At 33.1% G+C, this 15,692-nt stretch overlaps 3 protein-coding genes across 7 annotated transcripts in view; all 3 read left to right on the top strand.

Moving 5' to 3' along the window:
• LOC129797635 (cytochrome P450 6A1-like) overlaps positions 1-15,692 on the top strand; it is a 690,618-nt gene that overhangs the window by 606,511 nt on the left and 68,415 nt on the right. The window lies entirely within an intron of this gene.
• LOC129797630 (cytochrome P450 6a9-like) overlaps positions 1-15,692 on the top strand; it is a 667,408-nt gene that overhangs the window by 583,301 nt on the left and 68,415 nt on the right. The window lies entirely within an intron of this gene.
• The window catches only part of LOC129797548 (orexin/Hypocretin receptor type 1-like), a 73,049-nt gene that overhangs the window by 29,479 nt on the left and 27,878 nt on the right, over positions 1-15,692 (top strand). The gene's annotated exons all lie outside the window — the stretch shown is intronic.

The raw sequence follows: 15,692 nt of genomic DNA, 5'->3' as shown, positions 1-15,692 counted from the left end.
GGTAACCATGGATGTTTCTCTGGAACGTAAAAGGAACAAAAATATAGCAAAGCTATACTCTTTAATCTATCCATTTAAATTCCTCTTCCGTACACTGTGAGTGTGTAAATCTTTAGCGGGTGAAATGCCACTGAAGAGAAATGGATGAAATTTTGTGGAAAAAAAAGCATTGGGGTGGTGAGTGTATTGCTGTAAAATATCATCATAAATACAAATCAACAAGCCGTCTCGGGAGAAATAGAAATCACGCCGGAAAAACGCCATGAGAATTGAAAGGCCTGGGCGGGAGATTTTACACTCCACTGATGGTGCCCTCAGAAGTGTTGTAGAGCAAAAAAAAGAGCATCAAGAGAATGAGAGGAAAATTACGATAAGAATGGCAAAGCTTTTACATCCACCCACCCATGGTGGAGTTTTCTCACAACTATAGAATCTCCTCTCTTAGAAAAGGAAGGTCTTTTCTATGCTCCATTCTCACCATCAAGCACTCGGTAAATGGTCCTAGAGGGAATGGTGAGTTATTGACAATTAGATATTTTGCTCGACAAGCCATTTAACTTTCACACACACTATCCTTGCACATAGAAAGGCATGGATGTGCCAGGAAAAATTATTTTTATCCGAAAACTGTAAACACCGATTCTATAAGGGATGAGGCTCTACCCTCCCATAAATCTCACATTGTTGGAAAAGCGATGTAATTAAATGTAATTTCCTCTTCGTATTATATTATATAAAAAGCATTTATTATATGAGATTTATTATGGCACAGAATGAGACAATTCATATGATTAGGGGAGAGCGGGGTTAAAAAAGTCACTTAAGGGTTTAGAAAAAGCTCAAAATATCATATTTCCTATCAAGATAGAACAAAATGATCTTAGAAAGAGTTGTAGGGCAAGAAATATCCTACAGAATTGGACTATACATTTCGCTTTATCTGTTTGGGAAATATGATATTTTGAGCTTTTTCTAAACCCTTGAGTGACTTTTTTAACCCCGCTCTCCCCTAATAAGTTTTATTTTCATTAAATAAATAAATCAATATGAAGCTCAATAATTGAGATTACTTTTTGGTTATTTAAAATAATATCTATTAGAGAGTCCATTGTTGGCAACTTTTAGCTATTAAAAAATTCACATCAATTGGCACATACTGCATTAATTCACATCAAGGGTTCCAATAACTTTCGTGAAAATGAAATACGCTCAAGTACTACTGAAATGTTTTAAATTGATTGCAATACTACATTGCTCTTAAATTAATACTTTGCTGAAGTAAGCTTTATAGATACTCCAACTTATTAGTGGTGCAAATAAATAAGAGATTAAATTATAAAAAATTACAGTTCTTATTGTCAATTTGAGGAGCATCATTTTGATGTTGAAAACTTGTAGAAAGTATTGGTAACTTTCTCAATTTAAACTTTGTTGGATTGATTTTGTCAATTTTTTTTTAATCTTTTGCCATTTCCAATTTATTGTCCACCAAAGTTAATGGAAGCACAAAAACATAGTGGAAGAATTTCACATTTTCAACCCATAAAAACTCTAATTGATTATGGATTTCATTTTCAGAATGGAATTTTTATGAAATAATATTTTTCCCATTTGTATGATTATATTTATGAATCAATCACACAGAAGCCCCCTTTTAATTACTCACATTACATTAGTTTTTTTTTTCACAATATATTTGCATGAAAAATTCGGGAGAGAAAAAAATAATATTAAACATTTCCGCTCATTGAAATGATTTTATTTATATTCAATGTTGCATGTTGAAAAAAATGCAAATGCATTGTGGGAACTTTTTGTGTCTTATTTACCGTAACATTGTGGGAAAATTGTTATGTACACAAAAAACATTATTGTGAAAAAAGTGAGCTTAAAACAGTTGAATTGTAGTGATGATACAAAAGGGTTTTGTGACATAATTATCATGTTATCTTTCAGAGCATTAAATTGACATTTTGTTGACCAATGCTCTAGGATGGAAATTTAATTGTGTCGCACTGGCAATGCAATCGTGTGGAAAATTTTCCATCATTTTGTGAATTATCATACATTTTGCCAGAAGTGGCAGAAGAGACGCCATAAAATATCATGAGGCGACGTTTTGTCGAATCATTAAATTGCTCAATTCTTTCGTATATTTTTCATTCTCATTGTGGAACTTATCATGGTACACTTATGAATAAATTATAAAGAAAGTTTTTTTTTTATAAAAATTTAATATTTTTGCTGGAGAAGTATTAGATTTTATATTGGAGCTTATTTGCTTCTTTATGTCTTCAAGAATAAATTTAACACTAGATGTCTCCACCGTCTGTGCTGGCCCTCTGTTGGAAAATTCATGGCGGTAGAGACACTTTATCGTCATAGTTCTCCTGTACTCCCATATGGCAAGATGAAATATTTATTTGCAAAACATGTAAGGTGGGAACTAGAGAACACGGGTGAATTTAACGTGAGACAAATTGCTTACTGAGACTTCTTGTACGCCCCATTGGCTCAAGCAACTCTTTATAATATTTCTTTTAATAAAATCATGTAATTCTTTCCTGAATTATATAATTTAATATTGACTTAAAGATGTCCTATATTACCTATTTATTTAGTCAAGAATAACCCAAGGATATTATGTTTTATGTTGCTAACAGAAATTGGAATGATTGATAGTACAAACACTGATTGTCCTTTGACATTTTTTTTGTATTCTCCTTTTGCGCTATACTACATAGTTCAGAACACTGACAAATGAAGATATTTGTTATACTATTATCGTATTTCTCCTCTTGAAAATACTAGAATGTAAGAGAATATAAGAGGATGTTGAATTGTTATATGATAAAGATGGATACAATAATTTATACAATTTCCCATCAATCCATAATCCATTGAATTATCCCAGAATTCGTTTCAACGGTTCTTCTTATAGTTCTTTTCTTCGTAGTTGGGATGAGTATGTGGTAGGAAAACGTTGAAGAAATACAAGAAATGTATATAAATAAATTATGTTTTCATGAGAAATCCGATAATTCAATTGAACGTTTATTCTTTTAACCAAAATCTATCTGTTTCACAATGTAACTGCATTATAGGCCCTCCTCTTCACATCCCACTCGTCTTTTTCATTCATCTCTCTCACAAATAAAAGAAAAAGCACATTACGAAGCTACTTGTATTGTGTTTCACTCTGAACTTAAGGTGTTAATGTGGATGAGTCAGGAAATCCTAAAGCAGATATACAATGAGAGGTCAAGAAATTTTCATTTTAACACTTCTTTCCCTCCTTTTCCTACGTTGAAAATAAATGAGAAAAGCAGAACATTGACTTTTCAGTATCACTTTCACACCCTCATTCTCCACAGGTCTGTTTAGCATGAAATTCTAATTAGACGGTGAAAAGACCAAGGAAAATGCACACAGATATTAAATTACAAGATATTTGACATTCGCCTCATGTTCCGCACATGTTTTCTTTCAAGAAATTACATAATTCTGCAGAGTGCAAATATTTTAATTAATATAAAAAGACAATTTTTCTCATTAAATATTTACTTTTAAAAAAATTCATAATTTTATTTGCTTAGCTCTAACTTTTTTATGTTTTTTTTGTGCCCTGGTCAAACTAGCGCATGCAAATATTTTTTATAAATTGTCTCTTTTTTCAAAAGATAACAATTTTAAGTAGATATTTACTTCCTACAACAGATTTAGAAATTTTCCAATGAAATAACGCAAATCAAATTCTTATGAATTGTTTATATTGAAACTTATCAAGAAACTCTTCACCTACACAACTAGATCTAATTAAAATGGAAATTCCATGGAGGAGCAGTTTGGAATAATCAAAACACTCCCACCAACAACCTCGGTTTCTTCCATTATATTGAGAATTCAAAAGCTCCATCGTCGGCTTTCGCAAAAGCAGCCACAACTTTATGTTAGTTTGCAAGATGCGCAAATATTTTGTGGCATAATATTATTTCATTGATACCATTTCATAAATTAAAATAATTTTTGCTGCTGGGAAGAAAATCAAGGAAAATCATTCATCCAGGAGGGAAAATGCGAAAGCAATTTAAAGAAATTTCTTCCCAAATACAAACTTTCCAAGCGGTTTGCTATATATAAAATAAGCTCATAAAACCAATGAGTAAAAAGCAATTTGGAAGAAATGGAGTATGAAAAAAAAAAGTGAATTGAAATATTCCCAGTAGCAGTCTTTTGGAAAATTCCGCCTTTTCCAGTGAGAGAAAAGCATGTTTGTCTTACATTTCATCTGTTTTCTTTAGCATATAATTCTCTCAAATTTCTTTTTATTTGTTTTGTATTGCGGTGTTTATATAAATGCCTAAATGATAGAAATTAAATGAATAATAAGCATCAAGATTCAAAAATAACTCAAACGGAATTTTTACGTCTTCACAATTTTTCTTTAGGAACTCTCACACAAAAATGTAAAACAACGCGTAGAAAAGGTGGAGTAAACTTAAGCTGAGAACTTTTTTGTTAAAAATAAAACAAAAATGAAATCTGCGTTAAACACGACATTTTTATATGAAAAGGAAGAGCTAGAAAATCTTAGAATTGTTCTACTTTTCATTAGTCTCAGAATGATTTAAATCTTTCTTCTGTTTGTGTCTAGAATGTCTACAGCTTTCGTAATCTTTTACGCTTTCATTGTGAGTTCCCCCCATCTGAAATTCATTCGGTTAATTACAGTGAGGATATACTTTTATTCTCTCTCTGTGGATCTTTATTATTTTATTACTTTTGATACGTAAACTTTTACGTAAATAGAAACTTCAGACATTTGCGAGAATAATTCACATTCAATTAGCATTGGTAGTAGAGTACCAACACACTGTACACGGCAGTTAGTGATAAAATAGTTGGAAGTCAGAAAAAAGCTTGTGAATACAAATGGTGCGAAAATTCAGATAAATTCTTGTGTGAGAAAGGTCAGGAAAGTGAAATAAATTTCATTAAAAACGACTCGGAAAATACACATAAGGGAGTCTCGCTATATACATAGGTAGATATATAGGAAAATACACATTACAGTGGCTGTTCTATTCAAGAACTTACATTTTGTTTTTTAACTAAAAAAAACATTTTTTTCTTGAATAGTGTATGTGCAAAAAATAATAGAAGTTTCTTAAAGAATTCTGAATTTTTATTCCCAAAGATATGACAGAAATATTCTATTCTCTCACACCAAAAAAGAAGTTTGTTATACAGCGAGTACACGATGTATTTTTAAAGGGAATTTTGGCAGAGAATTTTCCTGCCAGAACTCTCTTTATTTGTAGATGGCCAGAGAGACAGAAAAATGCATCGCAATGCACCAAACTTTTTCCAACAGCGACCAACGACAATAATTTATGGAAATAAGAGGCGTTTCATGACAAATTTCACTTCAAATTGGGTTATGGGAAGCAGAAATGTGAGATGTAAAATATTATTCTTAAAGTTTTTCAACATTTTGGTCTCGAAAACCCTTCTTGAGTAAGAAATTGCATCCAAATGCGTCTTGAAAGTCTTTGTCACTGTATTTTTGCCCAGTCACTATTAAATCCATCCCCTAGTGACAAATCACCCCGAATTTATTTCTGTTGCTCACTTGTGCACAATTTATCGGGGAGCTTTCTCCCTGTGGCGTACAAATAAACTCTTGTACAAGAAAATGTGGAGAGTGAAAGCTTCACAAGACTTTTGTGGAGATAAATATCTGAGATTTTTGCTTTGAAGTTGGAAGTTTTCTTCCACTTACATTTTTCATTGATAAAAATTTCAGTCTGTCCCCCCGAGGGGTGGATGTAAGATATTGTGAAGAATATCTGCAGTCTCACGGAGAAAAGAAATACCGCATTTTGTGGTCAAAAGGTCAAAATGACTGGACAATATTACAAAGGAAGATTCCCTTTATTGTCCAAGCAGAAGAGCGAGTTTAATCAGATTGTAATCTTTATTCTAAACTTCCTAATCCAACAAATTTTGGGTTACCTTTTGCAACTAATTTGAGAGTTTATTTATTAAAACAACACAATTTCTGCAAGAAGGGTCTGTTTTAAATCGATAAGCATGACTTTTAATCCGGAAAATTCAAATGAGCGAGCCATTCTCCGTGGCATTTTAAATGTAAACCAAGTTATCAAACAAGAAAAGTTTCCGCATGCAAAATAATTTTCCATCGTAATTTAAGGAAAGTCTTTTAATATAATCTCTTTGAGACACTTTCCTATGAATTTGATTAAGTGTCAAGAGTTTACTTTATTTTAATTATGTATAATTCGTATATTGGATCAATAACAAAGCCCCAATGAATTTAGAAATATATTTTATTTAAGATAAATTATTTTCCGAAAATATCTGATATAAAGGAGCTTAAACGAACATGTTTTAAATTAATATTTCTTTGTAAATAATTATTTTAAAAAAATTGTTAACAAGTTAGAAATTCCGTAGACAAAAATTGTAGATATCTACTGTACTATATATAATTGTATAGATAGAAACAGAAAAACTTTCCCGCCATCTCTGAGATGTTATTCGATGAGGAAAATAAATGAAAATTTATGTGCTAATAAAGGGGGAAGGACAAAAAATTCCTCTCTGATCCTCCACATTAGGTTCTCTTATATACCTTCTCCCCACCATTAATTGTATTGTTCAATCTGCACAACATTTTTCAAGCCACCATACAACACCACCCCTCATTTTCTATATCCTCCCGCAACTGATGCGAAAAAATAAACGTGGGTGGTTCGCAGTTTTAATCGTGAAAGCCTAAAATATGTAAATCGACGTGATTAGTAAATCTAATGGGAAATAAACTCAGCGTGATGTTGAAAGCATCATTTTTCTCTTCCGCCAAAGCTTTTCTTCTGCATCAGTGCGGCAAGAACGATCTTTGAGTATAAAGCATTTTTCTCGTATACGAAATTGCGATATGGGGACTCTTTCCTCCCAATTTGTGGAGTAATGAAGAAAAAAAGGGCGGCGGAAAAGGCACTGAACTTTGGAGATTGGTTGAATTTCTCCGAAAGCACTTTCAAGATGCTCAAAGAGAACTCATCTTTAATTTATATTGTTGTTGCTCAACTTCTTATCTCACGGCAGTTGCGCCAACATAAATTCGATACATTCTGCCTTGGTTTTATTTATCAAATCTGCAATCTACGTAAGAGCTTTTGAGATTTGTGGGAATGTCTCCTAAAATGCAGGAAAAGGAATAATACAACCAAATATTATCTTGACAATATTTTACACTTCTTTAAGCTCTATAAAGGTAGAATGTATTGCCACAAAAAGCCCTCAATAAATCACTGAAAATTGTTTCCCGCTGCTAAATTACACACAAATAATACCATTTTCCTCTAAGAGAGAATGGCAAGGAAAGGAATTTTTATAGCCATCCCAACATTGCCCTTTTGGGTAAATTTATGATGATGCAATTTATTGGGAAATAATTTAACCCTATTAAATTGATAAACTCACAGATTCCTATTTTCAATTTGCCGTGTTGAAATTAAAATTTCATGTTAATGAGATTATTGTGGAAATTCCAGTTCATTACGTGATTTCTGGGTGAGAGGAATTTAATAAAACAAATTAATAAATTGACGCGTTTATATAATTAAAATATTATATGGCCATTGAAAAATCGTTTAAATTAAATTAATTAAATTAAAATTTATTTTATTATGGAAAACTCCAAATGTTTTAATCTTCAGTGCACGTGCCAAAAAATTATTTGACTTTTGCCATGAAATTTTCATCATTTTATTTATAAACATTTCTAAGAAAGTCGTGAAATTCAAAGAAGTTTTTTTTAGAGAAAAATCTTATTAAATAAATATAAGAAAAGTGAAAAAGTTTGACAGAGAAATGAAAATTAATTGACTTTTAATAGAATTTCCCACACACACACATAACATTTCTACAAGAAGTGACGTCAATGTTTGACTTCCTTTTCAAAATCTTAACATGAATGGAATCTCAGAATATACACCAAATGCTCGCTCAAATTTATCAATTCATCGCTCTTCCGGGTTATATGAGATTGTCTGTCGAATGAATTTTCTTTTCCAAAGACCCCGAATTTCCTTTTATTACAGCGATCCTAATCAAGTACGGGCGCGTATTACAACTATATACAGAGGGGGTGTGAATGTAACATGGGGGAATTTAATGGGAAATCTGTTCATCAAAATGAATAATTGGGAATTGCTGGGCGTGAAAAGCTGATTAACCTTTCGTGCAGCATGACAAAGATGATGAGAAATTTAGTGAGTGAGCAAAAGTGACACAGAGAGTCTACCACAGAATAGGTGGATGATGGTGATCACAAATGTCTCTGACATTCGAACAAGAGCTTAATTTACTGGTTAGCATCACCCCTTATACACGTGGGACGTTCCATGCACAGTGTTCAACCCTCCTCCAAAGTCCTCTCATCACTACATTAAATCCCTCCGCAATTTCCGCGAATGTTGGCTCATGCTGGCATATTTGCTAAATAAACCATCACTGAAACATTCCGCATGAACTTATAAGTTTATTATTTTCTTTTACATTACATTGAAATCATTGAAATCAAAATTAGCAAATTGATTCGTCAGTCATGAGTGCATAAGTTCTATATCACTTGCTCTTTGACTAGATTGCAATAAGCAAATAGCATGAACATTTGTCAATGAAATTTTCAAACATTTATAAACTTTATAAAGCTTCTCTTCTCGTTTATTAAATTCAACAGATATTTAGAAACTTAGGTTTGCGTTGGATGGAATTGATCATTTTAAATAAATAATTTTAAGAGAGAACCAAAAGTGGGAGTGAGATCAGTCTTGAAGGAAATCTTGCCCACAATTTTTCTCAAACCATTTTGCTCTATCTCAGTGACAAATCTGATTTTTCCAGCTCTTCCTAAATTTTAACAGAATTAAATATAATCGTAGGAAAAACTCGTTTAAATCGACTTTTGAATTCTAATCCAATTTAGCACTAAACCACTTCAGCGCTTATACAAGTTTCAAAAATTAAATTCTGCTTTACCCCAACCTCCTCTAAAATTCCGGTCAACAAGGCAAGTTGATTAATTCATGGGTTTGGTATTTATTTCATTTTTCATTGGTATGGTATGCTACTACTATGTTAGCTATGCTATGCCATGCTAAATACTTGCAAATTTGCCCCCAAAAATACAATTTCATGAACCACAGGGTCGTGTTTTCATCCCTATAATTCGTGTGCAACACGTTGTAGCAGAAATCCATGCTGCGAACATTCCAAATAAATCCCTCCCATAAATTTTGATGCAATTTATCATTCTGACAGTTTTTTTCCCAATTTGGATCGATTCTGGGGGGAAAATTGGAAAAATTTGCGTGTATAGGAAATTCAATTAGCATGGCAGTTAGATGAATGCTCGTCCTTTTGCACTTTGTCACCCAGAAAGAATTTGAGCAGTGCGAATGCCAACACCATCAGGGTGTAGGAGTTTGTAAAATACAACCATCCTCCCCCCGTAGTTACCCTGAAGACACGGCTCAATGTCAATTTTATTGAATAAATAGAGAAAATTCCATGAAGCGTCGACTGGGGAGGAACGAATAAAGTAAACGAGTTCGGGAAACTCTCAAGAGGATACACGGAAGTGGCGGATGAACGTGATAGAAATAAAACCAATTCAAGAGTCACTCACATGGCCTCCAAAATATCGACAACTTTCATGCCTATGTGGCCTACGCTAAAAAAATGTTATATATACAGAACTCTTCAAGCTTACAAGATTATTGCGAGATACAGCGAATCAAGCAAATCTGTAAATTCTCTCGTAAATAAATTTTCACCGTGCGTAGGCAAATACAAGAAGAAGTGAATGACACAGTGTGGCTCTTAAGTTCAATCGTACAGAATTGATTTATAGAACCTCAAAGAGGCAGATCCTTTATGGAAATCTACACGCAAAGGATATTGTGTAGGAAGTTCCTTTAAGTGAAAGGGACCTTTGTTGGGATTTTGTTACTGACCATAAAAAGAGCTTTTGAGGTAATTGACGGCATTAATATATTTTTAGAATTCACAAACATTATTATTTTAAATTTTCAGGAATTGTCTTAAAGTTGAAATTTCCGAAGTCTTAAAGGTTCTTTTATATAAGGTTTCTGAAAGAAAGAGCTAAGTATCTATTCTTTCCTTGTGTTGGAGTTAAGATGGAGGCGCCTGGTAGAACTACTTATTCATTCTTTTTTTTAGTCTCAGTAGTAAATAAAAACTTAACGTTGAAAAATCAATGCTACAAGTCTGTGATAGATTCTTAAAACTATATTTTGATTAATGTGTTTATCGAAAATTAAATTATTGGCCTAAGAACCACGACAGAGTATGCAATGTAATTTAGTGTATTTATATATAATTCAAAGTCATTTTATGTGACGTTAAACTTTAAATAGTTTCAAAAGAAATTTAATCAGTCTTGCTTTCACAGTTCTTCCTTGGGACGAAAGTAAAAGGGAAAGTTTTTTGGAGAAAAGAAGTCCCTGGGGTGTCTTCTTATCTTTCTAAATTGAATTCTAGGACAAATTCGAAATTGTGTTTGGGGTAAAGGAAAATCTCTCTTACAGAAAGGGAAAGTTGAGGATGAAAGTGCGACAAGATTTTCAATGAAAGAGGACATTTTATCTCATATCCCATTCATATGGCTATTCATTCATGTTTCATACAATGAATTCTCATGCGTCACTGAAAAATCTGACACCATAGCCTTAAGAAATTTACATTAATGATAAGCTCTACGCTTGGATGTCGCTCTGCAAATAATATTGATGTCGTTTTTGGGAGTCCGCCTCGCTGGCCCCTCTCATGGTCAAAGAGGCAGAAAATTGAGAAGCAAGGGTGAATGAGAGTACAAATCAGAAAGCCTATACTACCAATTAAGTCTGCCCTTTTGGCACTCACTCCATGTGATATAAAGTGAAAAAGTCTCCTAATGCCATAGAGTTAGAGCTCTGGTGCGCCTTGATTACCAAATTCACCATGAGGAAGATTGGGTGTTTTTGACCCTAATTTTCACTCAATCGCATATAACCCAGAATCACTCAAACACCCACGGAAAAGAAGCGTCGTTATCAGTTAGTGAGGCGTTAAGAGAATCAATGAGTTTTCCTTTTCATTTCCCCCAGAGCAACATACATATGTAAGTATATAGTTAAAGAATACGTCTGGTGTCAGACTTTCACTTTCAATTCGCCTCTTCATTTCTTGTTTCCATCCGTGTGACATAGAGCTCATATTGATTAACTTTCGTCACTTTTCTCTCTAAATTACCCACTTTGCATTACATTTAAATTGAAACTTCCTTCAACTACTTTAAATAAATTTAAATTCCGCATTCATTGACTTTACTTTGCACCCTTCCCCCAGGCAATTTTATCATGCGATAAAAACGATAAAAAATCAAGAATTTCCTTTTTTTTTAATTCGCATGAAATTAATGAAATTTCATTTAACACCCTACTGAGCTCCAATAAATCATAAAGCATGTCATTCATGTCACTTAATTGTCTATTATTACCAATGCTGATTATATTTGAAATGAATATTCTGAATCAATTGGTAAATTAGATATATATTTTGTCACTCAAAGGACTTCTAAATATGCCAATCAAGCGAAAGAATTACATTACAGTCAATTATTCGTACGGTGAGACTGTGCAAATTAGAGACAACATAATTAACATATAAATTCAATAATTTCTAAATGACAAAAATTAATTGTATTTCATGTAGGTATTAGATTAACGCATTATAGAACCATTTCATAAATTATTTCGGACTTTTATCGCATTATGAATTAATGGAATTAGCGAAAACACTCGATAATGGAATTTGTAGATTTTAATTTTTAGCAAATAGAGTGATTTACCTATATATTTTATCTTTGATGTGAGATTAAATCATATTTAATATAATGCATTAGATACATTATGAATTAATAATAAAATGATAAGCCTAATTAGATTAGATGGGTTCAATTAATAATTTTTAATTTTTTTTTCTTCATTCAATTCATCGAAATTTAAAAAAAAATCATAATTTATTTACTGGAACGCTGTCTTAGCCATATTAAATATGACATCTCGATCCTTTCGAGTCATTTTTATTTTTTAAAGATTGTTTTTCAAGACTCTCAACGCCGTTTTTTGTCGACATCGTCTGTCGTTCTGTTTTTTAATCATTTTTTCTTTTATTAAAATTCAGACGTATAGGGGAGGTGGTCTTGAGCCTAATTTAAAACACCCTCATCTGCATTGAATTCGCCTTAGAATAAATATTCATCAAAAGTAGATGGGAATTGGATGTGACAAAGAGTGCTTCATTTGCACATAGAAAGAAGAGGGAATTTTATAGTGATTAAATCGACCTGTTTGTTGCGCCTTTTTATCCTTAACATCACCCCCCGAAGTTGCGCCCCTCACGCAGAAAGAACGTTAATTGGAAGGATGTTTTGACTGCGGAGGTGGCTATGCCGACACCTCAATAGAACTTTTTTTCATGCATCAAAAAAATGACGACAGAGAAAAACAGAGAGGTTTGAAAAACATCAAAAAGGATATTTTTAACAGTGACTGACTGACACTTTTTTTGTTAAATGTTTTTTATCAGCTTCTCTGACTTTTGTAAATGAATACAAAGATTTTTCCAGCTTCCACGGAAGTCAATGGTCTTGTTTACTTCAAGTTCAAGACTGCCGTTTGCAAAGATTGTTGCGAAGGACTCTTATATAAAGAGCTTTATCCCTTCTTTTGCCGTATATTGTCTACCCATAAGTTTCCACATAAACGGGAAAGAATGGAATTACGGCAAAATTTAAATTGCAAATTCAATGTGAAATAACAAATGGACAATTTTTGGCGTTAATTGGATGAAGAATTCATGAAATATTTTCTTCCACAAAGGAAAGCTTCCAAGTTTATTTTCATCATTGTCACCCCAAGTCTGTGCAAAATCGTAAAATTGAATTGTTGCCACCCTCCTATGTCCGCAGGACACAACCGACGGAGTTCAAGGGGTCAAATGATAATTAGGCAATTGGGAGGAAATTGAATTAATTCGTCTGATTATTTCGTCCCTGGGGGTGTGGTGGAGGCATTTGAGTGCGTGACTTATTAGTCAATGAACATTCTCACAACGTATGGCGTACGGAAGCCCTGTGGGAAACACACATGAAGTGACTAAAAGCTCAATTGCCACCCCCACCAGAAAATGCCTTTCTTTGTGTTCCACGAAGATGCGGAGAACGCAGAGATGGTGGAATTTTCTACCGTGTGACGTGTAATCAATTGTGTGAGATTTTGATCAAATCTGGATGTTCTTTTAGTTGAGACAAAATTAAAATACATATGTATTTTAATTTTGTCTCAACTAAAAGAACATTTATAAATTAATTTTTTTAGAAATACTTTAATTCATTGCCTAAAATGCTATTTCTTATTAACTTAATACTTTAGAAATACTTTTTTCTACTCACCATCTTCGTCTAATTTTTGCAACGCCATGTACTGGCGTATTGCAGCCTCCACTTTTTCTTCTTGTATTCCTCACGAATTCTGAGCGTCCTTCATGTTTTCTTCAATTATTTTTTTTCTTGCCAGAATTTCTTGTTTGTCCATTTTGATTGTTGATTCACTTTTTTTAACTTCCGTTTTATGCATGAGAAAACATCTGACTAATTTTATTGCTTCTTATTTGGGACACACAATATCATCGGAATTTATACTATCAATAGTAATATTTTGGTCTAAAGTAATTTTTTCTATTATTAATTTTATGTATGAACCTCCTCTTGTGTATAGGCATATCATCACTTTCCGGCAGCAATCCTTGCTTAATTCCAGATTTCTCACCTTCGAGAGGAAACAGTTGTGTGTTAAGTTTTTCAAAGTTAAAGAAAAAAATAGGTTACTTACCGGACAATTCTGCAGGGAACACCCATATGGGCTCATTCTAAGACCCAATGGTTGTCTCACATGCTTTTAACACACTCCTGGCGCCTGTTGATTGTTGTTTCCACACAGAAAATGCTGAATTTGCTGCTTCCGGAGACTTCATGTCACCGACAATTGTGTGACTTCTTTCAGACACTCTCCTCAACGTACTTTCAGCAGATTCTCCGGAAAAATCTTCATGAGCTGCAGAAGCAAACTGAACCTCCTCTTGTGTAGACATTTCATCACTTTCCGGCAGCAATCCTTGCTTAATTCCAAGTTTCTCACCTTCGAGAGGAAACAGTTGTGTGTTAAGTTTTTCCAAAGAAAGTTGGAGAAAAAATAGGTTACTCACAGGGCTTTTTCTTTATTCTTCTTTCTGGATAAGAATATCGTGCCACGGTCATGGGATTTAGGTTATACAGAGAAGCTGCTTGTGAGACTTTTAATATTTAAGAGCTATTTTTTGGAAAAGCCATTATAAATGAAAAATCGGAAAAGTTTTTGGAAAATTATGATGAAATTTACATTTACCAATAATTACTTTGCATAAAAAAGTATACGGTAAAAATTATATATAAGAAGAATAAGCTAAAATTTGAAATATGCAAAGACATTGAAAGTAACTTTGAGATTCGAAAAATTTAATTTTTTAATAAATCCCAAAATATTAGATCAATTATTATGAAACTTTCTACGTTTAGTTAGAGGTACATATAAAAGGTACCTTTTGACTAAATTAGAACAATTACGAAATAATATTTACTGAGATATTGGAGATGTGTTGTCTTGACTTTCTAACATTTTGCCCCATTTCCCCCTACATTTGTGGGAGAACTAAAGCATGTAATGCTATATATTTCATTGGACTTTTTTTTTTCAGGGACTATTTCGAACGTAAGAAAATGCGTTGAAAAAATTATTTCAATATTTTTACTAACTATGTATACTGTACGGTATGTACAATAGTTAGTAAAAATATTGAAATAATTTTGCCTCATAACTCATTTTTTCCAACTCTTTTTGTAATTAACCATACCTGCAGATTACAAGTTGAATTTAAATTGATTACCTAATTTTGTAAAGAATAATCACAAGGTGTCAAAAACATCCCATCCCTATGGAAATAAGCGTCCAATGTCTTTGGAAATAGGCAATAAATGGTGAACACCAGGACTAATTTCCTGTCACATGAATCAGCAACATTTATTGTCGCCTATATCATAAATCTTACGTCCATCAAACAGGGAAAAAAAGCATACGAGCGCCCACTGCTGACCAAATTCATCAGCTACATACGATCCATATCAAATATTATGAAATTCTGCTATGAATTAAATTATGAATTAGGCCGTGTAATTCGGGGTGTAATTGAATTGTCCAAGAGGCTCTTGTGAATGCCACACGCTGACCCGGAAGTGGCAAAGTGATGGGTGGGAATTGATGGGCACACTGAATGGTTTCAATGCAAAAAAAAATGTGACGCGATGAGGGCAAAAGGAGCAGTGAATGACGCAAATTAACGAGGGAGAATCAATCACAGAATAATGGACGAGTGGCGACAGAATGGGCGGTTGGGTGTTTTCTGGACTTTCTCTCTTTTTATTTTCCAACAGAAAAAGCATCCGAGAATTTTCCATTCATACGACATTTCAATTTGTAATTTTCCCCTCATTTTGTCTGGCGTGA

This window comes from Lutzomyia longipalpis, chromosome 1 (genome assembly GCF_024334085.1).
Source record: "Lutzomyia longipalpis isolate SR_M1_2022 chromosome 1, ASM2433408v1".
NCBI lineage: Eukaryota > Metazoa > Arthropoda > Insecta > Diptera > Psychodidae > Lutzomyia > Lutzomyia longipalpis.
Note: the sequence above shows the minus strand (reverse complement) of the source record. Positions and strands in the feature narration are given on the sequence as shown.